Source organism: Phaethon aethereus (genome assembly GCF_964289735.1).
Source record: "Phaethon aethereus genome assembly, chromosome: Z".
NCBI lineage: Eukaryota > Metazoa > Chordata > Aves > Phaethontiformes > Phaethontidae > Phaethon > Phaethon aethereus.
The window spans coordinates 51,209,788-51,236,955 of NC_138577.1; positions in this window are offsets into that span (position 1 = coordinate 51,209,788).

Genomic DNA, 27,168 nt, shown 5'->3' on the forward strand with positions numbered 1-27,168 from the left:
TCAGGCCACAGATGTCATAAGCATACTGTGCCACCCCATACACAATAGCATCTTACAATGGCATCATGCCCTGTAGCATGAAGGACGCTGCTCTTTCTTTTCCAACTGAAGCATCCAGCCAGAAGTTTTAGCTTATGATAAAAAAACAATTGATTCAGACATTTTCTCAGGAAAAACAGCTGCTTTGGACAGCTAAACATGTATTCCAGAATACAAAATGTGGGACTGGCCTTGGCAAGCTGCTTGAACAAAGAAAGGTGGTTTTCATTCCTCTGCAATGTTCGGTTATTTATTTATTCTGCCTTTGCTACTGTTTCATCTCTTTACGCACAGATACTGTAAATGTAAATTGGCTATTTGCCATTGGTAATCTGTAAAAACGTTGTTTATTTTTCCAGAAATTTGCTTCTATTTTCTTTGCTTTTGCAGAAAATTTTCTGAGTTCACTTTTTGTTCTTTAAACATATGAATACTTTTTGTGTCCATGAAAAGGACCATTGTTAAAGTTAAAAAGGAAAGGTGCAGATACATAACATTTCCCCATAATTTTCTAATAGTGCTGCTCAGTCTTGCACAGCTATACACCTAAGAGACAAAGACTGTGGTGACTTGATGGGTGAATCTTGAAGAACTTACCCAGGCTGTTCAGAAGGGACAGGCGAGGAAGGAAGGGCAAAGGTGTTGCCCTCTACATCAAGAAATGGATAAAGTGCAAAGAGCTGTCTCTGAGCAATAGCCACGAGCTATTGAAAGATTATGGGTAAGAATCAGGGACCGAAGCAACAAAGGGAACCTTGTGGTTGGTGTCTACTAGAGGCCACCCGATCAAGGGGAGTCTATTGATGAAGCCTTCTCACTCCAGCCACAGGAGGCATCGTGCTCACCAGGCTCTTGTCCTGCTGTGGGACTTCAATCACCCCGATATCTTCTGGAAAAGTAGCACAGCAAGCTGTAGGCAATCCAGGAGACTCCTGGGGTGCATGGAGGATAAATTCCTATGCCAGGTAATAGACAGTCCTACCAGAGGGGGTGCCATACTGGACCTGTTGGTCACCAACACAAGTGAGCTAATCAGTGATGTCAAGATTGGAGGCAGCCTGAGCTGCAGTGATCACGCTCTGGTGGAGTTTGCAGTCCTGAGGGACCTGGGGAAGAAGAATAGTAAAATCAGGACCCTGAATTTTAGGAAAGCAAACTTCCAGCTCTTCAGGGAGTTACTTAGTAGGACGCCTTTGGAGACTGCCCTCAGAGACAAGGGAGCAGAACAGAGCCGGCAGATCTTTAAGAATGCTTTCCAGGAGCACAAGAGCTCTGGATCCCCAGGTGTAAGAAATCGGGAAAGGAAGGCAAGAGAGCAGCACAGCTGAGTCAAGACCTGCTGGTCAAACTAAAGGGCAGGAATGAAATGCACAGGCAGTGGAAGCAGGGAGAGGTATCCTGGGAAGAGCACAGGGATGCTGCCTGGTTGTGTAGGGGTGGGGTCAGGAGGGCCAAGGTGCAGTTGGAGCTGAAGATAGCAAGGGGCACAAAGAATAATAAGAAGGGCTTGTACAGGTATGTCAGCCAGAAAAGGAAGGTCAAAGAAAGTGTACCCCCCACTGAGCAAGACTGGCAGACTGTTAACCACAAGTGAGGTGAAGGCTGAGGTACTCAATGACTTCTTTGCCTCAGTCTTCACTGGCAGTCTCTTTTCCCACACCTCTCAAGGGGATGGACTGCAAGACAGGGACTAGAGGAGCAAAGTCCCTCCCACTGTACGAGAAGATCAAGTTTAAGACCATGAGAGGAACCTGAGCAGTTACAAGTCTGTGGGACCTGACAAGATGCATCTCATAGTCCTGAGGGAATTGGCTGATGTAGTTGCAGAGCCACTTGCCATGATAGTTGAAAAGTCCTGGCAGTCAGGTGGAGTCCCCGGAGACTGGAAAAAGGGAAACATTGCATCCATTTTTAAAAAAGGGTAGCAAGGAGGACGCTGGGAACTAACGACCAACCTGTCAGCTTTACCTTTGTGCCTGAGAAGATCATGGCATAAATCCTCCTAGAAGCTAATGCTAAGGCACATGGAGGACAGAGAAGTGATTCAAGACAGCCAGCATGGCTTCACCAAGGGCAAGTCATGCCTGACCAACCTTCTATGATGGAGTGAACACATCAGTGGACAAGGGAAGAGCTACTGATGTCATCTATCCAGATTTCTAAGGCCTTAGACATGGTCCCCCACAACATCCTTCTCTTTAAATTGGAGAGCTATGGTTTTAAGGGGTAGACTGTTGGGTGGATGAGGAACTGGATTGTATGGTTGCACCCAGAGGGTATTGGTCAATGGCTCAATGTCCAGATGGAGATCAGTGGTGAGTGGTGTCCCTCAGGGGTCTGTATCAGGACCAGTACCGTTGAATATCTTCATCAATGACAGACAGTGAGATCGAGTGCACCCTCAGCAAGTTTGCAGATGACACAAAGCTGAGTGGTGACATGCCTGAGGGATGGGATGCCATCCAGAGGGACCTGGACAAGCTCAAGGAATGGGCCCATGTGAACCTCATGAGGTTCAACAAGACCAAGAGCAGACTCCTGCAACTGGGTCGGGGCAACCCCCAGTATCAGTACAGACTGGGCAATGAAAGGATCAAGAACAGCCCTGCCAAGAAGGACTTGGGGGTACTGGTGGATGAAAAGCTGGACATGACCCGGCAATGTGCACTTGCAGCCCAGCTGGCCAACGGTATCCTCGGCTACATCCAAAGCAGCATGGCCAGCAGGTGGAGGGAGGTTATTCTGCCCCTCTGCTCCGCTCTGGTGAGACTCCCCCTGGAGTCCTGCATCCAGCTGTGGAGTCCTCAGCACAGGAAAGACATGGACCTGTTGGACAGGGTCCAGAGGAGGGCCACAAAAATGATCAGAGGGATGGAACACCTCTCCTGTGAGGGCAGGCTGAGAGAGTTGGGGTTGTTCAGCCTGGAGAAGAGAAGGCCCCAGGGAGACCTTATTGCAGCATTCCAGTACTATAAAGGTGGCCTATAAGCATGATGGGGACAGACTTTTTAGCAGGGCCTATTGCAACAGGACAAGGGGTAATAGTTTTAAACTAAAAGAGGGCAGATTTCAACTAGATATAAGGAAGAAGTTTTTCACAATGAGGGTGGTAAAACACTGGCCCAGGTTGCCCAGAGAGGTGGTAGATGCCCCATTGCTGGAAACTTTCAAGGTCAGGTTGGATGGAGCTCTGAGCAACCTGATCTAGTTGAAGATGTCCCAGCTCATTGCAGGGAGTTGGACTAGATGACCTTTAAAGGTCCCTTCCAACCCAAAGATTCCATGATTCTGTGATTCAGGAAGAACTCACTGAAGCAGAAACGCACTAATATTCCATCAAGAAATGCAGTAATATTCTATCAGTAGCCTAAATCCTTGCTGTCAGTCTAAGGCTGGACTCAGTACTGGCACACAGAGTGGTGCTGCCTGCTGGACTGTCTTGCCAGGCTCTCATCCCCTCAGTGCCAACTCAGCACAGTGAATGGTGAGACCATGGCTGACTTAGCGTACGTGGCAGAAAACAAAGCACTGAAAACAAATGCGCACTGGCTTCATGCAATGAAATACCCCATTCCTGCATGCAGGGCGTAGTCAGCATGCCATCTTTCCATGCCGGTCTGTGTAGGCTGAAAGGCTGCTCCAGCTGATCCCTGTTGTGTGTGTGCTGGATCCCCCACTGTTTCCTCTCACCCCACTTTTGAGGAAGATCTCTTTCCCTGCTCTTCACTGTATCCTCTGTGCATTCTCTGCATTACTCAGGGTACTGGTAAAAATGCTTGCAAGTGTTTTCTTTCACTCTGCTTTCTTTCTGTTCTTCTTCAGCCTGTGCTTGACTGAGCTCTGGAGGGTGATAGTTAGCCCAGGTAAACTTTTTCTCCACTGCATTTTGAGACACAGAAGAAATTGTGCAAACATTGGTGTCAGTTGTTGGACAATCTGGATCTCCTCTATTGCTTCACGTGTGATGGTATGCACGTGTGGAGAAACAGGACATCTTCTTCTCCTTCCTTGTGATTTCCACCATCACTCTTATCAGAAATAGATGCAGATTTGTGGGGAATCATCTTCCTGAGGCCTTGAATTTGTAGCTCACATACATGACAGAGAAAGGATTAAGAATGGGAGCTTCTGCACGCATCTCAGAGTTGCTGGAAGCAGGGATGACACAGGCCAAAACAATATTTTTTGGGGCCTGGAGGGAGCAGCTAGTACTGGGGTGGGAGGTAGATGGGATTGTAGATGAGGGCAGCTCATAAAAGCACAGAGGGAAATCAATTCCCAGTCCCTTCACATCCCACTGATCTCTTCCAGCTCCTTACTCTGAAACTCTTCACTTCTCAAAGCACCCAAACCTGTACTGCCTGCTATATCCCCATCTTCAATCCTTAAAGCTTTACTGACTCCTTCCATCCACCGTTCTCCAAGATCCCTTGAAACCCTTTTCCTTCCTTCCAGAACCAGTGGCTCTACTACTCTGGCAAATCTAGATTTGCTACAATAAAGAAAATTTGCTTTGCCCTCATCTTTGGGGTAGCAAATTTGATATTGCCTACCCTGTTGGGAGGTTTGGGCAGTGCTTGGTGGGAGTTTCTAACATGCATGCTAAGCCATCTCATTCTGTATTCACAATCTTTGGAAAATTTTTGTGTTTTCAGTATTGCAATCCAGAGATGCAGCATAGTTTTGGTCCTCCACCAGCTTCTTTTACTGATGTCCTTGACACTAAACCAATGATTATACAAGTCTCAATAGATGCAGAACCATTCCTGGTACTTCTCAGGTTAAATACAACAAAGGAGACACCCTTATTCCTTTGTTCTGAAATTTTGATGCTGCTCCACTGTCTTTTGCCTAATGCTGATACAATGGTATTTTTGTCATACTACTGTCAGAGCTGAGACACAGGGGAGTTAAGCCATACCACAGCTGAACGAACTTTAATTAAACTTGGAATAAGTAACACTGAAAGATAAAATTCTTTTATGTTTCAGTTGTGGTGAGAAAGTCTTTTATGCCAACCAACACCTGATCTCAAACTTCTAAGGAATATTTGGAACAATTCCTGTACCCTAAAAATGGAGGACACACTCAGCTGTCTTTTATTCTTATGTTTCTTCCCTCTCCCACCACCAATGCTTGTCATTCAACTTGAAGCATTGTGGTTTTGAATTTGATCCTAGCTTGGATTGTAAAAGCAAGTCTTCTGCTAGGCAAATTATTTAATTGATCAGATTACTTTCAGTCACTATAAGATGCTCTATAACTTTCCTCATATTGAGTTAGTGTCTTTATTAAAATATTAGTAGCATTGCAATAATACTAATTACCAATCTGCTATCTAAATGTTATGATTTAAAGGCAAGTGCCTGCACATCAGTGTTGAAATAAAGCAGCTGCTTTTTCACCCAGCATTTTTTACATTGTTGAAAGGGCTGGTGTCAGGGTTTGTTTTGACACACAAAGTGAGAGACCAAATAGGAAAAGCTTGCTCATCTCTATCCCTTTGCCTACCTGGTTGGGCTTGAAAAAATGTGTGCAGAATTGTACATATTTAATACTCTCTCTCCCTGTGCAGGGACTGTTCATCGGCTCAATGGTATGGCTTTACCAAATGGGATTTAAAGACATAATTCTTTAGAGAGTCAGGCTCCCCATCACGTTTGCAGTAGATACTGAATTTGTAGCAGATCCTCCAAGAGCATGGAGAACAGTGTGGTTTAAGAAAGGAATTGAAGAGAAGAAATTAGGGAGATTGCTGTCTCATGCTAATGACTCAAGATGTTTCCTATTCACCTGGCTGGAAGAACAGCATTTCCAGGGTTAAATGGCTTTTAAATGGGAAGCTACTGCAAATTATCATCTACTTATTTCTAGCTTTGCCTGCTATGCAATGTGATGGTAATAAGAAATAAAGATAGAGTTTGGCTTGGTTAGGCTCTAGTTCAGCTGTGGATTAGCCTTCATGAATATTGTATTGGCTTGTAAATCTGAGTTCTGTGCATTAGTCCTTATAATATGTATATAGAAAGTTGTACTGTGCTACTTAATATCTCCCCATGATCCCAGCACTGATAGATGTTATAACCACCATTGGGGAAGACTTAAGTACAAAGGACATCTCCATTTCAGACATTCAATCTTTAGTCAATAACCTTCTCTGGCAAACGTCTGTGGTAGTATATTTTTGGCACCACTGCTTTTAAGAAAAAAAAGATCCTTCCGCTTCTTGCGTGGCACAACTTGTCTCTAGAGAATCATTGATTCAAAATGAAAATAATTTTCAACAGACAAGCACTCCCAAAAGTATTTATTAGTTATCAACTCAGATAAACCTACATGTAAAGGACACAGAAATCCCACTTCCCACCCTGGTCCTCCCATTTGTTTACGGGTTCCCAGGCATATTAATTATACTTCATTTGGCTTTTCCCCAGAGACTCCTGAACAACAGGGGCAGAGGCTGCTCAGTTCAATTGCTGTGGCTTATATTTTGTTCCCCTGAGAGCATCTTTAATTAACGTGATGCTTATTCTTAAGCAAACATGTCAACTTCTCTGAGTGGCACAGCCTCATGTGTACTAGTGATGGAGATACTGTTTGTTGGCTTTGTGTAAATAAACTCTTGTAGTTGTAAGAAGTTAGATGTGGGACTTGACTGATTAAATATAAAGAGACACTGGCAAGGTGATGAGCTGCTAAATGTGACCTAGTTCATCTTCTTTTATCTGTTTGCAAAGACGAATCCCTGTGGAGTGGTTTTTGTGAATGCTGTGGTGATGGGAGCTGGAGAAATTGCTGAAGCTTGCCTGAGAAGAGCAGTTTGGAATGATTTTTGAGATTTTTACATTAGCTTTTGTTCCATTTTTTGATAAAACAGTTCAGGCACATGCTTTTTTTTTCCTCTTTCCTCATGGAAATTACAACCTGGAGTTGGAAAAGCGTTTCACTGATCATCAGTATTGATACAAGCTTGCAAAATCTCTTTGTGCTAACATGATGGCATAGCTTCAAGAAAAATATATTTGAACAAAGTATATGAGTAACTGAGAAATGGAGAAAGAAGGGGAAAGGTAGGTTTTCCAAAGAGCTTTTAGGAAGGTGGTTTAGAGAAATCTGCGACAGAATTCCCTAACATGTATGGCTTTTAAAAGCTCGGAGAAAGCTTCTGTTTAGTACTGTGTTCTGTAAATGTCTCACAGATTCATCAGCTCTTTTTTAGGCCCAGGGTTCAAAAACTCTCCCTAAAATAATATCCTATGTGTTGCTGTGTGGCTGATGCCTAACCTTGTTTGTAAATGGTAGCTGTACATACAACACTGACAAGAATACCTACGTTTGTGTGATGTGTGCCTGGAAAGTCAGATGTTGTAATATCCCTATGCTAATATTTCCAAACGTGGAGGTCTTGTCAAGTGTTGAGCACAATTTTAAAATTTGCCTTTGAGAACTTCTCCCACCCTATTCCAACAGAGATCTAAAAATTGGACTAGAAAATTCTTCAGCCCAGCTGTTCAGCAAAAGCTGTGTGAACTGTGTCATATGAATGGCACAATGCTTGAGGGCCTTGTGAGGCTAAGAAGGCAAATCCAAAAATATGGGCAGCACCATCCTCTACAGGTGGGTAGAGGTAAGGTAGAAGGTAAGGCAGCTTAGAGAAGTAACGTCGCTACTCCCTCCTTCTCAAACCTTTTTGAAAATACTTTTTGGTTTATGTGGTGAGATCTGAGCTGGCTGTGGCTCAGTTTCTCCATGGCAAGAGAGCAAAGACTGGGTGTAATTACTGACTGGAGGTGTACATGCTTACCTCTCAGCCCTGCCAGCACACAAAGGCTGTTAGCAATTCTCTGCCTCTTGTAACCACTTACAGTCCATAATTATACCCATTTCTCACTCTCTTACCTCTGAGGGATTGAGCCTGCTGCCAGCTACCTGATCCTTGCATTACTTTTGCAACCTGTGCTTATTGTGACAGCCTGGAGTGCATGAGCTGTCATCTTAAAAAAGGCGTGATGGAGGCAGGATTAGTGCGGCATTTCAACTTTTGGGGCTCTAACGTGTGTTGATTTGTCCTGTGTTCACCAGCTGACAGCTCCACTGGCTCAGCGACATCCCAGGGACGAAGGACATACCACACGGCTTTCTTTACAAAAAATGTCCAACATTTTGGCTGTGTTCCAGTTGTGGATTTTCAGAATCCCATCCACAAGTTCTGGCCAACTTTAAATATGTGGCAAAGGAGAAGTTAACTTGTTTTGACAGATTTTTTTCTCTTGCGTGGAGGGCTACTTACAGAGCATGGCCTCCTGAAGAATCAAACAGTTCTGGTAAAATGTCTCTCCTGGTAAAATAAAAGCAGCATGTCACGAGGAAGCCACACAGTGGTGAAGAGCATAAGCATGCAGAGCTTCCCGTGCACCACTGTCCCCTGCCCTCCTGGGACCCTGTCCCAAGCTCTGCCACCGAGGCACCCTCCTGCCTGGCTCCAGGGCCATGCCTCCCTTCGCTGGAAAATGGCTCTCCCAGTTTCACTGTCTAACTTCTCTGCTTCCTGGGAAGAGGAAAGGCCCTGGAGCCTTCCAGCTGCTGGAGAGACATTGTTAATGCTGTTCAGAGAGGCAACATGGGGGATGAGGCTGGGAGAGGGCAGAGACGTTGTGCCGTTGAACTCAGAATGACTGTAAAGGGCAAGACATGCACATGCTCTGTGGTGTCATAATATGTATATACAACTGCCACTGGCTGATTGACTGTACATTTTCTCCTCTATTTCTTAAATATTAATTCCTCATTATGCATATTTTCTTCTTAGGTTTCCGCTGTATTCATACAAATGATTCCTCGCATATGAATGCCACACAACACAGCGAAGGGTTATGTATGCCGTTACTCTGGTAGCACAGTAACCCAACACAGTCCATGAGCTGGATCCATCCATCCAGCATCCTCCATCTCCACCGGTGGAAAGAGAATAGCTACACAGGCAGTGGTCACTGCCCAAACCAGCAACCACTCCTTCTCATGACCCACCAGGAAATCCCAAAGGGATCCAGTACACAGCTGGTGTGTCTGTGTCACCCTACCATTGAACAGCACACCAGCACTGCTTCTGTTGAAAACCATCTCTGTGAACACTTTGACAGAAGAATGATGTTTGCCACTATGTAAACAGAAAGATAGACATTCTCTGGGTCAGAGTCCCCAGCCCTGTTGGAACTGCTAGGTTATTCCAGAAAATAATGTGTCTGATGGTTCGTAACGTGGTGCCCGTTTCAAGTGTATTCCCGCTGACGCATTTGCAGAGAACAATGCAGAGAACCCCCTTCAACTTCCATTCCACTAACGTGCAAAGCCAATCTTTTCTAGGGTCAGGTGATAACAGAGAGTCCTAATTTCCCTCTTATCCCATTTCATTCCCTCTGAGCATGGGCGACTCAGCTATGCATTGTTGCTCAGATAAGGAACTGTAAACTGGCATGACCTTCCCTTTTTCTGGTGGAAGTACTACATCTAGTGCATCCTGGTGCCACCTTCAGTTTGTCTGTGACTCTGTTATGCCTGTGACTCACAGCAGTCCTTCCACGGGCTAAGATGGACCCATGTCTTTCTCTTTCTGTATCACTTCCAACAAAAGAACTTTACCTTGTAGCAGAATGCTGCCATTAATCTCCTGTGCATGACTTCCCATTTTCAAATATTGAATTTCATCCTACGTTTATAGTTTTTTCTTCTCAGAGTTGTTTCTGTATGATAACCTGGTTCTCACCTGACTTGGCAATGCCTTCCGGCTCTGCCATCATCTCAGCATACCTCGTTGCATCAACTTATGTTGTCATCAGGTTTCCTCCTAATTTTTGTCCATGATCATTATTGAAACTTTCAAACAAGAGTGTGCCAAGATACTTAAGGAATTCCAGCATTGCCATTCTCCTTCAAACCTTCCCCATTGCCACGGCTTCTAAAACCAGCTGCTTTTGCAACTTTATACTGACTTTGTTAATTTTCATCATCTCCAGCTTCAAAGCTTTACTTCATAGATCTATCCTGAGGGCTGCTGATGTCTAGAAAAGATGTTGTAACATATTTTTTGATTAGGAAATCTAATAGTTTATCAAAATATGTCAGGTCTGTCATAATTTGTCATTGGTAAACATTTATTACTTGTACAAAGCTGCTCTGTAGAGGAATGACACCTTACCTTGGAGGCCTGTCCGAGTCACACCAAAAGTGCAAATAAACATGACTTTCCTTCTGCTTCTTCCATGCTGCCCTGTTACAGGTGCACACAACATTACTTGGCAGAAATAATATGTGTGGATCCAGAAAATCCTCTCAGAACAGAATAAAGAGGTTTTCATTAACATGGCAGGAAATTTCTGTGAATATTTGATCACATAAAAATAGACTTGTTTTGTCTGTGTTTGCCTTCCTTTTCTGTAATATCATTACAAATATTCTAACAAACAAGTCTGCTGGCAGCAGTGCTAATGGGAAGAATGCATTCTAAACAAATTTGAGAATATTCACACGTAACACATTTTGGATGTATAAATGTGTATTCTTGCCATGAGTCTGGACCCAGTCTTATTTTAGCAACATGCCTGTGCGCAACATCTGAAATAATCTCTTTAGAGTTATGTTCACTGGGATATGAAACCAGTGTCATGGCTTTTGTCCACTGAAAATTAACAACTTTTTTATTAAGAGTATAGATTATACAACAGGGAAGACACTGTGCATGTGGCAAGTGCTGCTTACCAAGAATTACTTATGTGGTGTCATGGCGCTGCTCCAGAAGAGTTCTGGAAAAAGGATTAATAGAAAAAATTAGAAAGTGGGTAACTACAGCCTTGGGGGAAAAAAAAGCTAATTATAGTAAAATATTCTGTCCACTGTAATTCTAAGTTAGGATTGATATGTTCAGTAGAGGAAAATTGTCTTGGGAAGAGGGTTCAGAATTTATCTATGTCTGCACAGGCCAACATTATTTCTCCCTTTGTGACAAAATGAGTCCAGAAAATGCAAAGGAAGTAGGTCCTTTTCTGCAATTTCTGCTGCTCAGTTTCTCAAAAGATATATCTGCTAAAGTCCTTCATAGGTATCACTGTATGCAGCTATCAACTCTATCAGAATGTTTTTGGTACAAGAAGTGATATTCTCTGGAAGTATTTTTTAGCAACTTGAACTACGGAGCCCACAGCATATCATCAGAATATGATCTGGTATAGATACTTACACATATTTTATTAAGACAATTGCATCAACTTTATGCTTATGTTTAAATCTTGTTCAGGAGCTGGGAAGTACTTCTGTGTCTGCTTCTGCGAGGTTTCTTGCCTTCCACATCCTGACGCCCCACTGGGAGACGCAGGAGTCTGCACTGACTGGACAGGCACTCTGCCCCTCTGCAGAGGGAACAGAACAGTGGGGTTTTGTGGTCATGGGGTGCACACCTGAGTGCACGCTGGTAACTCTGTGTTACTGTGAAGTGCACGCAACCGCAGAAACACAGGTGTTAAAAGCAGATAAACTCATTTAAGGTTGAATGGTGGTATATTTTAGCAATACTTCAAAAAGCAAAAAGTAGTTATAAAACTAAAGGAACTGAAAACCAGAAAAACTGACTAAAAGCAAATGTGTACTGGACTAATTCCACTTTGGAAATGCTGTCATCGCACATTGCTTAACCAAATATTCACTTGTTTGGAAATCACATCTTTTAGGACTAGTTTTGTGCTTCCAGTATCTCTCCCCACTCTCGCAGGACTGGAGGAGGTCTGTGTGACTTTCCCATTGTTTTGCTCCTAAGCATATGTCGCCCACGCGGTGCTCCCTGCACCTCCAGCTTTGCCACGGGGCTGTTAGGTGTGTCACCTGTGGTCCTCGCTGCAGCCAGCAGCATCAGGGTCCCCACGAACAGCGCAGGTGCCCCCCAGGCATGGGAATCCCTTCTCCAGCTTCCACTGCCTCCATCTCCAACGGTGGGAAATGCATCTGGCATTATTATTTTTTTTTAATATTGAAACATTCCGTTTGTGAGACCTCTTTCAGGGGTGGTGTTTTTTAAAGCGAACGGGCCCTCACCATCAAATCTCCCTTAGGTGTCAGGGACTAAATTCCGTCTTCATGCCACTTCGCTTTCTGCAGTGCCTTTCTTCGGTGACAGAGGCCCTCCCTGCTCCCCGGGGCACCGAGGCTTGCGGTGCTCGGCGGAGGCGGCTCTCCCACGTCCCCACCGCGCCCGCTGACAACTTTCTCTCCCCTCTCCCCGTTCTCTCGGTGCTGCTCTCGCCGCCACAGGCTGGCTTGCTCCAGATGCGTGAAGCTTTTCCAATTCAGCTCTCCGGGGATCGCCCCCAGCCCCGCCCTGCAGGCTCTCCTGTTCCGTGGAGCCCGCCCGGGCAAACCCCGAGGGGCTGCCGGGGCAGGAGCGCTGCGGCGGTGCGGAGGGGATAGTCCCGCAGGAGGGAGGCAGCTCTCACCCGTCGCACCTGCCCCTCGGAACTGCGGGGTCTTAAATTGCCAAGATGTTCTAGCATCCTCCATCTTGGATACTCAATTTTCATTCTTCACTTGAGCTCAGTCTGGAGAGTTTTCCTGTTATGGCAGGGTGATTATCTTAACAATTTTGGTTGCAATGTTCCGTTCTGCTCTATTTTTCCTGCCCTTGAATGAAAGTCCTAAGCAAAATGGATTTCCTTTGAGCTGCTAGTAGTGACTGCACGTTCTTACATATTATTTACACCACTTTTACACCACTACAAGACGATTTTGAAGGGTTATTGCTGTTTTAAACCAATTTAAGGGAGAGAAGAACTGGCCTGCTTTCTCTTCTTCCACCAGATAATTACGAGTACTAGTACTCTATCCCCTTGTACTGATGTACCTTATTGGTGTAATAATCGATTTTAAAGAACTTTTTAAATGACAGTGTAGCTCTGTCCAGATGAGCTGTAAAGATAAATTACTAAGTTCTTGCACATCTATTAAAAATGAACTCTTCTGTCAAAACGAGGGCAGTTGGGAATAAGCCACATCATATTAAATCTAGGTTCTTTTAGTTACTCTGATACCCAACCTACCTCAGCCATCCACCTCCCACTTTTGTAAGACCACAGTTTTCCCTGGGAGCCGACAATGACGGCACATCAGAGCACTCTGAAACTTGGAGCTATTTGAGGAATTGGGTGTTCCATAAAAATGTAACACCATAGATGTCTATGAATTATCGAAGCTAGTTTCCTGGGTTTATATTTTCTGTCCCCACCCTTTCTTTCTTGTGTCTTGTTATGCATGTCTGGCTTACAGACTTTTCGGGGAAGAAGTACATAATTTTAATTATATGTAATGAACATTACTCTTTTGCCACTTGCCTAATTTGTGTCAAGATTTAAGTATGATTCATCTGTATGTTTGAGGTTTATCTGCACATTTCAGAAAGATAGTTTCTTAAGATGGTTTATAATTTATTTACTAGGTTTATTTTTTGTTCGTTGTACTGAAGTGATTTAGGGTTTGCCTTTGAAAGCATATCTTGTCAATGCTAGCTGCGTTATATAGACTTATTCTATGCACAGGTGAAGAGAGCTGGTGGTGTCCATATGATAATCATACCCCAGTCAGTATTTAAAGAACCATTAATTCAAGCATTGTAATTGAAAGCCAGCTGGCATAGCAAACTTGATTCAGGGTTGGACCAAGTTAGGCAACATTTGTCCTACAAAACAAAGCAAAGTAATAAACATCCCGGAACACGCTTGTACAAAACAATATATAAGAAAGAGAAACATGTCAGCCGAGACTGGAGTTGTTCTGTGTGCATGTGGACAGCTAGCCTTGGTGCAAACTTCATGGCAAAGAGCTCAGCTCAGTTTTCCTTTCTCCCAGTAATGGTCAGAAGCCATCATAGCTAAAAAGACAGCTGTATCACATCCGGTAAAAGAATTGCCTTTTGAAAGCCTTAGCTCCTACCAGCTCCAGCATGAGAGAGGGAGAAGTCTTCCTTGGTTTGTGCACTTCATAACGCACAGCATTTGAAATAATTCAGTAGAAAAAGAGACAAATAAAAAATACATGTTTTTAAAAAGAACTTGAGGAGATAGCTAAACTGTTGGGTAAATATACAGAAATTTAGGGAAATTGATATTTAACTTCCTGAATGCATCAAAATACCATTGACTTCAGCTAACAGCTACATTAAAAGCCAATTTTATACACTAAGCAAGGCAGCTGTATAAATTTAAGGGTTATATATTCAGTTTAGAACAACTAATGCCTTTAGTCATATAGAATAGTAATTTCTCTCTTCCTGTGTTCTCCATTTGTTGCACATAAAAATGGGAAAATTGGACGTAGAAGGCATGCTCATAGATACTTTGTAGCGAGGACCAAAACAACCACATACAACATTTTAGTCCCCACCATGTGTTTTTTACATGTTTTATTTCCAAATACAATAATTCAGGTTTTCTGAACACTGACCATTTTCCTATATTCATTATATAGACCTTTATACCTTGTATTTAGTAGCTTCTGTAATATTATCATGCTGTACGGTCCTAGTGGTTTTCTTTCATTTGACAGGTACAGATCTCTTTAAAATAGACTATTCTGTTGAAGGAGGCTAAAGAAAAGCAACAAATGATCCCCTTTAATGTCATAATTAGTGAAAACTCTGGAGGCAACCATTTTTGCTCAATAAGCTTCTTGGTCGCAATGGAAAGGTTGGAGCACTGACTGGCTGTGTCACAGCGTAGACTGGCTGAAAGCAGCAAGCTTGCTGGATGCACGAGAGTGAGGGGTGGAAACCAGACAGATGGAAAAAGCAGCAGCTGATGGCGAGTGTGAGCAGAGAGATGTGCCAGCTGCGGTTGGCTTTGAGCTGCTCAGGTGGTGAATGTGGAAACTATGAGCAAGGAAATAGCTTGCTATTTGTTTCTACACTCTAAATTCTTAAAGGATCACGCCAAATAATTAGCTGGTTTGTATACGCTGTTTTCTGTGGCAAATCACTACCACCTAGTTGGCCACTCAGGCCAACATATATGCTGTGCAGTTCAGAACAAGTGATGGTCCAAATAACTCTTCAAACCATCTGGAGATCTTCTCCACATGTAATAGGTGCGTATAAAACGCCTATGAGTGCTGAAGCCAGGGTTCTGCAGAATAAAAGGCTTCTCTTCGGGCTTTTGTCTGATTTTTGTCAATGCAGTTATGATCTAGTATTCACACTCTTTCATGAGACATTGTTCCCCATGGTTTTGCCAAGCCTTGGACTGAAATTTTAGGGTCTGCACGATCCCTGATTGACAGGAGTGACTTTTCCAAAGCAGATGCCTTGCTGAGATTGTCTTCCTTTTCAGATAATTTCCAACCGAAAATAATGTTATTGTTCCCCAGAATAAGATGGGGAAGGTATATTTTTCCACATAGAAATTAGAATCAAAATCATACCAGTGTAGACAGGACCATGCTTTGGAGGAGAGATTTGTTATGTGAAAGAGTGGGCCCCCTTCATGTCAGAGGTGCATCTCATGAGGTTTCCTCTAATTTTTTCCAAAGCTTAGCCACATGGTGAATATTAGTTTGGCTGATGAATTTTTGAAAGAATTGCACTGACCAGGCTCTGTCCTTAAGCTTCAAGGTGTGGTTCCTTATTATGGGTGGAAGGCATGGTTGGAGCATGGAGGGCTTGTCTCTGCATGCTCTAAATGCTCCCTCTGCTGGTGCTGCCTTTGAGGAAGAGGAGGAAATTTCCTGATGGGATAGGTGGGGTATGAGTCCTGGGAAAGGAGGAAGGCAGGAGGCAGCAGAAGTGGGAGTGGTTTGTGGAATATGTTGCTCATAATGGAAGAGAAACAGGAGTCAGTGGAGGATGAGCTGAGGTTTGGCATGTGGCTACACAACAGCAGGTACACACATGCCATTTGGGGTCTGAGTCTTGACAAGACTGTTAGAAAGTTTCCCATTAGCCATATTTTGCCCCAGAATCTGGTTTTGGACAGTGATGTATCTGAAGATTATCAACCTTCACTGGAAAATTCTTAATGTTATTAAAAACAATCATCTGAAACGTGCAAGCAAGTTTGTTCCAGCAAAGTCTGGAGAAGTTCAGTTAGGAAATGTCATGCAGTGGTAGACTTTGTAATTGTGTAAACTTTGTAATGCAGCTTTTTGAAATTTAATACATACCTAAACTGCCTTAAAAAACACCTTCAGAGACTGCTATGTGGAGTTGTTCACCTGAATGTTTGAAGGTAATGAAATGTCAGTGTATTGGGGATTCTTACCCAACTTCATTTTAATTTTTTGTTTTACATTTTCTCTGCTCATTTCCCTGGGGAAAAAAGAAGAATTTGCTTAAGTGATTGTCTGTATCATACCTCAAATGCACAGGGCCTTGAATGTGTTTGTTTGCCTAACCTAAACAATAACATATCATAACTCCGGGGTACTCTACATTTTACTGAATGTCGCACATAACCACTGTTTCCTAAGATGTTTTAAGAGAATACATTTTTTCCCTTTTTCTCTTCAACAGAAAACCCCACAGCTGCACAGGAAAGGCTGGGTCCCAAGGCTGAGCAGTGGCTGGGGCTCCCAACTGGTCCAGCTTTCCCAATTCCTGTCCCAATGTCTTGGTGCTCTGGCACCCTGCCAATGGTGTCTGAGAGTGGTGCTGCTCTTACCATATCCCAGAAACTTCATATGGACATTGGTGTTGGCCTAAGTGATGGTCAAAACCTTCTGCAGGCTTGTGAGGAGAACAGCTGTTTCCCAAGTCTTCTGTTGTAGTGGAATTGCTTAGGAATCCCTTTTTCCAAGGTCTGTGCAAGAGGTATGTTTATGCCGAGTGGGATTTTTGCACTTTACTGCAATAATGGGAATAAAATTTGGACAGGTGTCTTCTGAACACCAAAACCTTTTTGAAATGTCAGTGAGCTGTTTTAAATAATTCCTGGAGTATACTGCATGTATTGCATGACTTGCTCCTAGGTAGAGTAGTTCTGCCTCAAGTTAGCCTGCAGGGAAAGCTTGAAGGGCGCAGTCATTCTCAGTTTGTCCTACCCTTGTCCTTTGGATCTGGTTGTTTGGAGGAAGGCAAATGCAGGTCCTGTGCCAACAACACAGTATGGAGATGTATGTGCATGTGCATTTGAAGTTTCTATCCAGTGTGTGGTGAAATGTCGGAGATCATATAGCAGCTGCCATGGCTACCTGACACAGAAGAAAGATACCCTTTTCCTCTTGCACGCAGACCCTTCATTTCAAATTTATGATATAATGTCAGCGGCATGGGACACACTGCGGTGTTATACCTATCATGAGCTTAAGAATGGGTCCACAAAGTTCTTCAGGCTCACTGAGCCACCCTGTTTATTGGAATCAGTGAGAGTGTTCACATGCTTAAAGTTAGGCATATGCCTAAGTGTTTTGCTGGAGGTAGCCATGGGTAAATATAATTTTCCAATATTTTTGACTTGACTACAACTTGCATAAGCATCAGTTTACTCAATAAAAACCAACTGTAGAGGAAAGCAGCTTTGGTAGCACATACCACAGCAGTACTTATGTTGCAATTCCACTACTGCAACAGGTGTTCTAGTTTGTTAAGACCAAGAGATCAATAACTAAATTTACAGAAAAGCCAGAAGCTTAGTGGTTAGAGGTTGTTTTAATGTGTCAAGTACTACTGCTTTGGCCAAAACTCATCCTCTGAAACAGTATCTTCCAAAGCATACCAATAACAACCTTCTTTTTCTGCAGTCTCAGAATAAAAGATAAAATAAATCTGCAAAGAGTATTCTAATACATTGATCTCACTTAAATATCTCTTGCTCCTGAAGAATAGTAAGACACTAAGCCCTATAGAATCAAATATTTTCCTATTAGCTCATCCAGTGCAAGTAATTCAGTCAACACATGCATGAAAAATCAGCAATTGTCCAGCATATTCTCTATTCCATTTTTAACTCCCATATAATATAAAACCCATGATATATACAACACATGTACAAGTTCTTAAGGAAGTGACTGTGCCCCTGTACTTGGTACACGTGAGGCCGCACCTCGAATATTTTGTTCAGTTTTGGGCCCCTCACTACAAGAAGGACATTGAGTTGCTGGAATGTGTCCAGAGAAGGGCAACGAAGCTGGTGAGGAGTCTGGAGCACAAGTCTTATGAGGAACAGCTGAGGGAATGCAGGTTGTTCAGTCTGGGGAAGAGGAGGCTGAGGGGAGACCTTATCGCTCCCTACAACTACCTGAAAGAGGGTTGTGGTGATGTGGGTGTTGGTCTCTTCTACCAAGTAACTAGTGGCAGAACGAGGGGAAATGGCCTCAAGTTGCGCCAGGGGAGGTTTAGATGGGATATTAGGAAGAATTTCTTTACTGAGAGAGTGGTCAAACATTGGAACAGGCTGCCCAGGGAGGTGGTGGAGTCACCATCTCTGGAAGTGTTCAAAAAACGTGTGGATGTGGAGCTTCAGGATATGGCTTAGTGGGCTGGGTGGTGTTGGGTTGATTGGACTTGATGATCTTAGAGGTCTTTTACAACCTTAATGATTCTGTGCGATTCTGTGATTCTTTGAATGCAGTTACGGACCTTGCTGAGAATAAGCTGGTATTACAATTTGTACCACAATGCTAGTCCAAAGCACAGAATAGATCATTATAATGGGTTCAAAGTTCTTCAGGTGTACTTAAGGAATTGTTGGGACTGTGTTTATGTAAGTATGTGCAGATGTATTTTTGCCTATATTTAAAGAAAAGCATGCTGTGGATTACCTACATTTTGGCAATTTAAAATGAATGAATATTTTTGTGAAATTATATGGCAACAGTAAGAGGAACACTTGGTAAGAGTTTTCCAGGAATTGCATTTAGAAAAGAAATAGGATGCAATACAAATCAGAGAAAAATTCCTTGACATTTGGGTAAATAAAACTGTAGCTGTGTTTGATTGCATAGGTAGTCCATTCCTAATGCTTGTCTCAAAAGGGATTTGCACCCTGGTGCCATGTAGCTCCACCAAGGAGGCAGAGAGGCAGCAAACCACATTCCTTGCTGCCCCTGTCCTCCTGAATAGCCTGGGCTCATCAGCCTCAGACCACTCCGGCTTCCCAGTGCTCCTGCAGAGCCCTAGTAGCCTTTCTGGGGGCTATACTGTGTGCCCAAGGACTACAAAGGGAGGAAAGACTTCCCCTTGCCTGGGCTGTCTTCACCCCTTATGGCAACTGCTCGACTATCACAGTCACGTGCAGTGCCCATTAACAGCAATGGGAAGACTTTGTTTGACTTTGGTGCTAGGGTTGATCTAGGAAACAGCTTGAATTGGATGAAACGCGAAAGTGAGAAAAGGGTAGATTCAGTGAAAAATGTATTAATTTTAAAATTTCCTCCAATAAAAGCTAATAAACAGCCTTAAAACTCCCTCAAACCTAGCAAATGTCAGTTTTGGACTTTAATGTAGGGCACAGTTGTGCTGCTACCTGGGTTAGCAGTCTGAAGAGGCAACTAAGATGTGACCCATGCTTACTATAGGAGACTTCAGATTCTGAAAAGTTTATATTTTTGCTTGACAAATTCCTTTGCAGGTATTTAAAGGATCTTTTTCTGAGTATTAAGAACAAAGCTGTGGCTGTGGTTTAAGAAAAAACTCATAGAAAAGGAAAATTCTGTCTGAAATACTTCCTCTTTGATTCCCTCATGAAATTCAGCTATGTAATAGTGTTGGATTGTTACATAGAGTTGTCTCAGCAGTAAAATTATATAACACTTTTATTTACTCCAGTGTCCAGGATGTTTTGCACTCAATAGCACCATCTCCATCTTGATGTGTGGTCAGAAATTTATTTTTTGATTACCAAAAAAGAATAAACCTTTCTGATTTGAAAAGTAGATTTTTTTTTCCCACAGGTAATGTGATACAGACATTTCTATATGATTTATTCATTTCACCTACCCGCAGTGTGGCTTCATTTCACCAAATGTTAGAAAATCAGAGTTGTTTTTAGAGGAGCAATTTAGCAATTGAATGCCAATTCTACAAAAAAAAATTGTTTTGATGTTTAAATTTCTAGCACCAGGCTGAGGTATATGTGTAAACTGGAGCCTTTTGAATACATTTGCATTCTTGACAGTCAGTTTCTAAGTTCAGGATTATTCTCTTCCATTTCAGTGTCTGATGTCAAACATGTGATCTAAACTGAGGTACACTGCCCTGAACTCTCTTCCTTTTGTCAGATGAGTGTGATATTGCCAGAAGCTGTAATGGAAGAAAATGCACCCTAAACTTGGGACTTCACTCAAACCAAAGTGAATAAGAACAAAACTGAGTGTTAGAGGAGACCTTGGGCAGTTTGGGTGGTCATTCAGTACCAGACATTCTCCACCTCCTCCAAACTTTTTTTCATATATATTTATATATATAATTATAAAAATATATTTTATAATATTTATAGATTTTTTTATATATATATTTTCATATATATAAAAAGTGCTTCAGCTCTCCTAATTAATGTTTCCTACCTTAACTATTCCCCCCCCCTTGGAGCCTTCTCCAGCTCCCAGGGCAGTACAGTTTTACACGTCCTGCTCAGACCAGCTGTGCTTGAGAGCAGCACTGCATGGGTGCTCTGTGCAGGAGCCACCTGGGGACCCACAACTTCACTTAATTCACCCTTCTCCTCCATACAACCCATGAAAAACTTTGTATTTTTCCAATATTCAGGTGTTGTCAGCCTCTTTAATACAGCTGCAAGATTAGTTTAATATCCTGGAGGCAGCATGAAGGACATCAAGTCTTTCGGAGCAACTGGTTCAGCTGTAAACAGGTGCCAGGGTTTCTTTCCCTATAACAGTTCAGCAGGCAAGACTGCTCCTGTTGCTGCTGCTGAGTGCTGGCTCTGTGATGGGGATAGCCTCCACATGCAGCATTGTCACCTTGCTTCTCGCTCACCCAGCTGAGGTGCTGAGCAATAATCAGCCTGAAAGGCTTTTTCTCTTCTCCGTGCGCTGCGATTCCCATGGCCGCTCTAAAACTTCCTGCTGTTGTTTTTTGTCCATTGAATATGTTCCTCTGATATGATTTTGGAGGACCAAGTGGAGAAGACTCCCTACTTAGCCTGCATGAGAAGAATGTCATGACCAGCCATGGCAGTTATTATGCAACACTTTTTGGAGTGGGATTTTCCCTTCCCTCTAGTGACTGGAAGGTGAAATGACTACTGCGGCAAAGAGTTGAGAGCCATGTCCACAGGGCGGCAGGTCCAAGAGGCATGTTTTGGCAGGGGGACTAGTCCTAGTGGAGACATGATGACCTAAATTCCTTCTTCTGCACAATGACATCTTGTTCCTTGGGAATATAGAATCATAGACTCATAAAATAGTTTGGGTTGGAAGAGACCTTTAAAGGTCATCTAGTCCAACTCTCTGAAATGGGCAGAGACACCTTCAGCTAGATCAGGTTGCTCAGAGCCCCATCTAACATGACCTTGAATGTTTCCAGCGATGGGGCATCTACCACCTCTCTGGGCAACCTGGGCCAGTGTTTCACCATCCTCATTGTGAAAAACTTCCTCCTTATATCTAGTTGAAATCTGCCCTCTTTTAGTTTAAAACTATTACCCCTTGTCCTGTTGCAATAGGCCCTGCTAAAAAGTCTGTCCCTATCATTCTTATAGGCCACCTTTAAGTACTGGAATGCTGCAATAAGGTCTCCCTGGGCCTTCTCTTCTCCAGAATGAACAACCCCACCTCTCTCAGCCTGCCCTCACAGGAGAGGTGTTCCGTCCCTCTGAGCATTTTTGTGGCCCTCCTCTGGACCCTCTCCAACAGGTCCAAGTCTTTCCTGTGCTGAGAGCTCCACAGCTGGATGCAGGACTCCAAGTGGGGTCTCACCAGAGCGGAGCAGAGAGGCAGAATCACCTCCCTTCTGTGAGCATGCATTGACGGCTCATGTGCAGCTTTTCATCCACTGGTATCCACAAGTCCTCAGCAGGGCTGCTCTCGATCTCTTCACAGCCCCGTCTGTACTGATACTGGGGGTTGCTCCAACCCAGGAGCAGGACCCTGTGGTTGGTCTTGTTGAACCTCATGAGGTTCACATGAGCCCACTTCTTGAGCTTGTCCAGGTCCCTCTGGATGGCACCCCAACCCTCAGGCATGTCAACTGCACCACTCAGCTTGGTGTCATCTGCAAACTTGCTGAGGGTGCACTCAATCCCACTGTCTATGTCATTGGTGAAGATATTCAAAAGTACTGGTCCCAGTATAGACCCCTGAGGGACATGGCTCTTCATCAGTCTCCATCTGGACAACGAGCCATTGACTGCTATATGGTGAGACAAAACTAACCTTGCTCTAAGTCAAAAGACAAATTGAGAATATGAGGTGCTAGCAATGGGATGACTCATTGTGAGAGGGTGTACCTTTTATCTAGGTGACTCGGTCCTTGAAGTGCTGGAAGACTTAGGACTAGATTCATTGAGATGTCTGTGGAACAGCAGTCATGACGGTCATGATACGCTGATGACATCTGCCAGTTCGAAAGTGCAGCTCCTGCAGATGTGCCTCGCTGACACATGTCACTTGCACTCTGTTATGTCAGAGCTGTTGTGCCTTTTCCTCCTGCCCTCATGCTGACTCCTCTCTAAAATTATCCTTGTTCCTCTGTGTGGTGGGTTGATCCTGGCTGGACCCAGGTGCCCACCACAGCCTCTCTATCAATCCTCTCCTCACCTGGACAAGGGAGAGAAAATATAATAAAGGACTCATGGGTTGAGATAAGGACAGGGAGAGATCATTCACCAGTTACTGTCACGGGCAAAACAGACTTGATTTGGGGAAAACTAATTTAATTTATTGCCAATCAAATCAGAGTAGGATAATAAGAAATAAAAAGTAAATCTTTAAACACCCTCCCACACCCCTCCCTTCCTCCCTGGCTTAACTTTACTCCCGATGTTCTCTACCTCCTCCACACCAGCAGCACAGGGGGGCGGAGAATGGGGGTTGTGGTCAGTTCATCACATGCTGTCTCTGCTATTCCTTCCCCCCTCACACTCTTCCCCTGCTCCAGCATGGGGTCCCTCCCATGGGAGACAGTCCTCCACCAACTTCTCCAACATGAGTCCTTCCCACAGGCTGCAGGTCTTCACAGACTGCCCCAGCCTGCTGCTCTGACCTGGGGGTCTGCGGGGCTGTTTCTTTCACATACTTTCAATCCTCTCTTTGGCTGCAGTTGTGCAGTGGTTTTTTTTCCCCTTCTTAAGCATGTTACCCCAGAGGCTCTCCCGCCATCGCTGATGGGCTCGGCCTTGGCCATCGGTGGGTCTGTTTTGGAGCTGGCTGGCCCTGGCTCTATTGGACATGGGGGAAGCTTCTAACAGCTTCTCACAGAAGCCACCCCTGCAGCCCACTCCACTACCAAAACCTTGCCACGCAAACCCAGTACACTCCATATGCTTCTTTCTGCATAAAATCACTCAGGTTCTTGTCCCCTGTTTCAGGCAAGGCAAGCCTAAGCAGCGGAGAGAAGCAGTCTTAGATAACTGCCTGTGAAAAGTTACTGTAATTCGTGCCGGGGCCATGGAGAAAATTTCTGGTACGTATCTATGAACTTCATCCATTCGTTTATAGCTTTTGTGACCGGCTGTTTGTCAGGAGCGGTGAGGCTGTGTGCTTAGAAACACTATTCCCCTGAAAGGGAACAGAGTGCCCCATCTCCCATTTCTGCCGGCGGCAATGCCGGCTCTCACCAGGGCTCACCGGCGTCAGAGCCCGGGCAGGTGAGGGACATCGGCAGTGCAGAAATGCTTATCCTGGGGTACAGCTGTGTCACCACGAAGCTGGAATGTACAGTCTATGCTTTCCACGAGCATAGCTGTGAGCACAGAAATGTGTGTGCCTTCGAAGGCACCTGCCCCTCTGCAGAGCGGTTCAGTTGTTGTGATAGCTGATGAGCTAAATTTAAGGTTTGCACATGCCTGATTCTATTTAATACCTACCAAGGGGAGTTTACAGGGGGGAGAAAACCCCAGCTTTGGGATCTAGATATATACAGGGTTTTAAAATATTTTTCCTCCTACTTTTATACTTAGTTGGATCTGAAGTCACACTGTTTTTTTAAAGTAAAAATCCTGGTGTATTATGTATGGATCCCTTTATTACAATATATAATGTGACTGAAAATTAAGCTGTAACTTTTACACAATATTATTGGTACTCTTCCCCTTATAATTGCTTGCCTTATTCTCAGATATATTGCCATAATTACATTTTTTAAGACATCCAAAATTGCAAGGGAGTAGGTTCGATCTTCTTGAAAGTCAAGGAATTCAATACAGTAGTTTTCACTAGATTTAATTCCTTCGTTATTTCCTAAGAGCATAAAAAATGCTATGACCACATCCTTGGAAAGATATTCAAAGCATTAGAAGCATATGCTAAATGTGGTTTGTTAATCATTCAGGGAATTGAGACACTACATATAAGAAACATGCTTTTATCTTGAATCTGTGCCAAAAAAACTTCTTCAAATTCTTTTCCTGCTCTGGCAAAGCATAGAAAATCATCCCGTCGTGGACATTGCAGGAGCATTTGAGTACTGGCAGCAAAAACGGAGGACTTGAAGAAACTTTAAAGGCACAGTACAAATATTATTTTATAAATTACAATCTCCTTAGTCAACTATATGACTATGTGTGATGCTACTGCTTGTCAGTAAGGTATACCTGGGCATTAGTAATGCAATGATCTTCTGTACTAAAATTAAACTTAAAGTCATCTTGCCACATGCATCCCTCTGTATAGTGTTATTGGAAGTGAGATTCCCCTCCATGGGAGTGAGCTCATTCAGGTCAGCTGATATATTCCAGGAGTCTTTTCATACAGAGAGAAAATTTAAATTATCATCTATCTTTAAGTCTGATGAGACGTAAAGTCCAAAAAATGAGAAACTGAAACTGCCCAATTTGACAGATCAAGCAAGAAAAACTCCCAGTCACTCATAAATTGACTTTCCAGGGAGGGAGCATTTACTTCCAAAAACTAAAAGAGGGAAGGATACAGAGAGGCAGACATGTCTATCCAATGATTTATGAAAACAAATGTTTGCAACCAGCCAAACCCTGCCCCGGGGTTGTAGTAAACAAGCGATGATAAGGACGGTACCATGCTGACTAGCTAGTGTGCCGGAGCAGGTATTGTATATCAACAGCCTGGCAGTGTCAAAGCCAAGTTAGAGTTGCAGGAATTTAGCACTTCACAAACTCGTGACCCCAAAAAAGGCCACAGTGTGTGTCAGGAGTGTGTTATGATGGATGCTGAGCAAGGAGGGGGAGGTGGCAGCCTCCCGTGTGCATCGGGACCATTCTCTCCTTGGTGTGAAAGGTATTATTTGTGCTGTGATAATATTTGACCGGTTCATAGGCCTTTTCTTTTCTGAGCTGAATAACCAGAATTTTTTTTTTTCACCTGGTTGAGAGAGACTTAGGATGAACTTTTATTTCAGTGCTTAGAAAATCTCATGTACATGTTTATCTGATAGAGACGACAACCTTTGGTTTGCTGTAGGTGAAGATCTGCATTGTTTTCTGGCTTGTATAAGCTCACCGTCCTCCCAGCATAATTGCTTAGCACTCTGTAGAGCGATTTACACCTCAACACAAGTTATACAACAAGCCATAGTAATATTCCCATTAATGCACAGGGGAGTTCCTGCTGACCCTGGCATGAGCGCAGCTGAGATGTTAGCCAAATTCATGCATATAGTCTGCACACTACATCACGGGTTTCTGAAAGTGAGGCTTTGATAGGACATTTTAAGTTCCCTGCTCTGATGTTTAGGATCTTTGCATTACTTAAACGTATTACTGAATGAGAGAGAGAGGGTTTACATAAATTTGATGACTAGTGGGTACTTGATAACAATTTATAGTGTATCAGGGCTCAGAGTGAAGTTTCCAAAGAACCATTTTCAGTCATGTATCACTAATGCTTTTGTAGCCATCATAGGGTAATTATTTAAGACAGGCAAGTGTGAATGGCAGAAGAGCCATGTGCCAGGTATTATCAGTTATGTTAAACCCAAGCTTTTCTTATTCCTACAAAATCTTTTTGCATTTTAAAATCTTATTCACAGTCACAAGTCTCATGCATTTGATTTTACTAATATTACACAGGATGTAAAAATAGGCTAAATAATTTATTTAATGATAATGTCAATGGTTAAATAAGATACTGACAAGCTTCTCAGTTAAATCTTTTTCATGTATTTTGCTGTTTGAAATGATATGAAAGTATTGTGTTTGCCTTCAACAGTTAAAGAGAACGGTCATTAAAGATGTTAGCTATCAACTAGAATTCAGCACTTGGTGCCAGATAAATACTGACAATAAAGTTTTTTTGCCTTTTTTCTCCCTCCCTCTCCTTGAGCATGGTGTTTCCACTTACCAGTCTCATTTTTCTCTTCCACAGTCTTCAGAACTGTACTGCATGTCCAAACATTACAGATATGGAAAACTAAAGCATTAATCAGTCACATTAATCCACGCTATTTCATGCATCTGTTATATGAGAAGGTAAACAGGTCCCAGGACAACTGAGAACTTTTCCACAAGAGCTGTGCTGAAAATGCAAAGCAAGAAAAACACGGCTTAGCACTGAACAGTTATGCCTCTGGACTGTTGACCGTGGCATAACCTCGTGCTTAGTTCTGCTGTGTGTCTGGGCCAGCAAGTGAAGGAACACACTTAGCACTCTTCTCATGAAAGAGGATCTCAGTTCCTGGTAGGGGAGGAGACACAATGCTCTCTGTTGAGTCTTCTGTGGCATTTCTGAAAAGTGCCCACAAACACAGCCTATTCCCCTGGGGCAGACACTACCACCCCCAGCAGGGCTCCCCTCTTCAGCCTGTGAAGAGACCAGAGAACCAAAGAATGAACTTCATTCTACCTTAAAGGTAAGCATTGGGGAGAGAAGGACAGAGAAGAGTGGGACTAAAATAACTGATGTCTAAAAAAGCCCACTGCAAATTTACTACTGAGAAAATTACAGGATTCAGATTTTCCTGGAGTCTTCATCCAAGCACAGCTCTTGTTCAGCAGAAACAGTGGTCTGAACTGTGCAAGT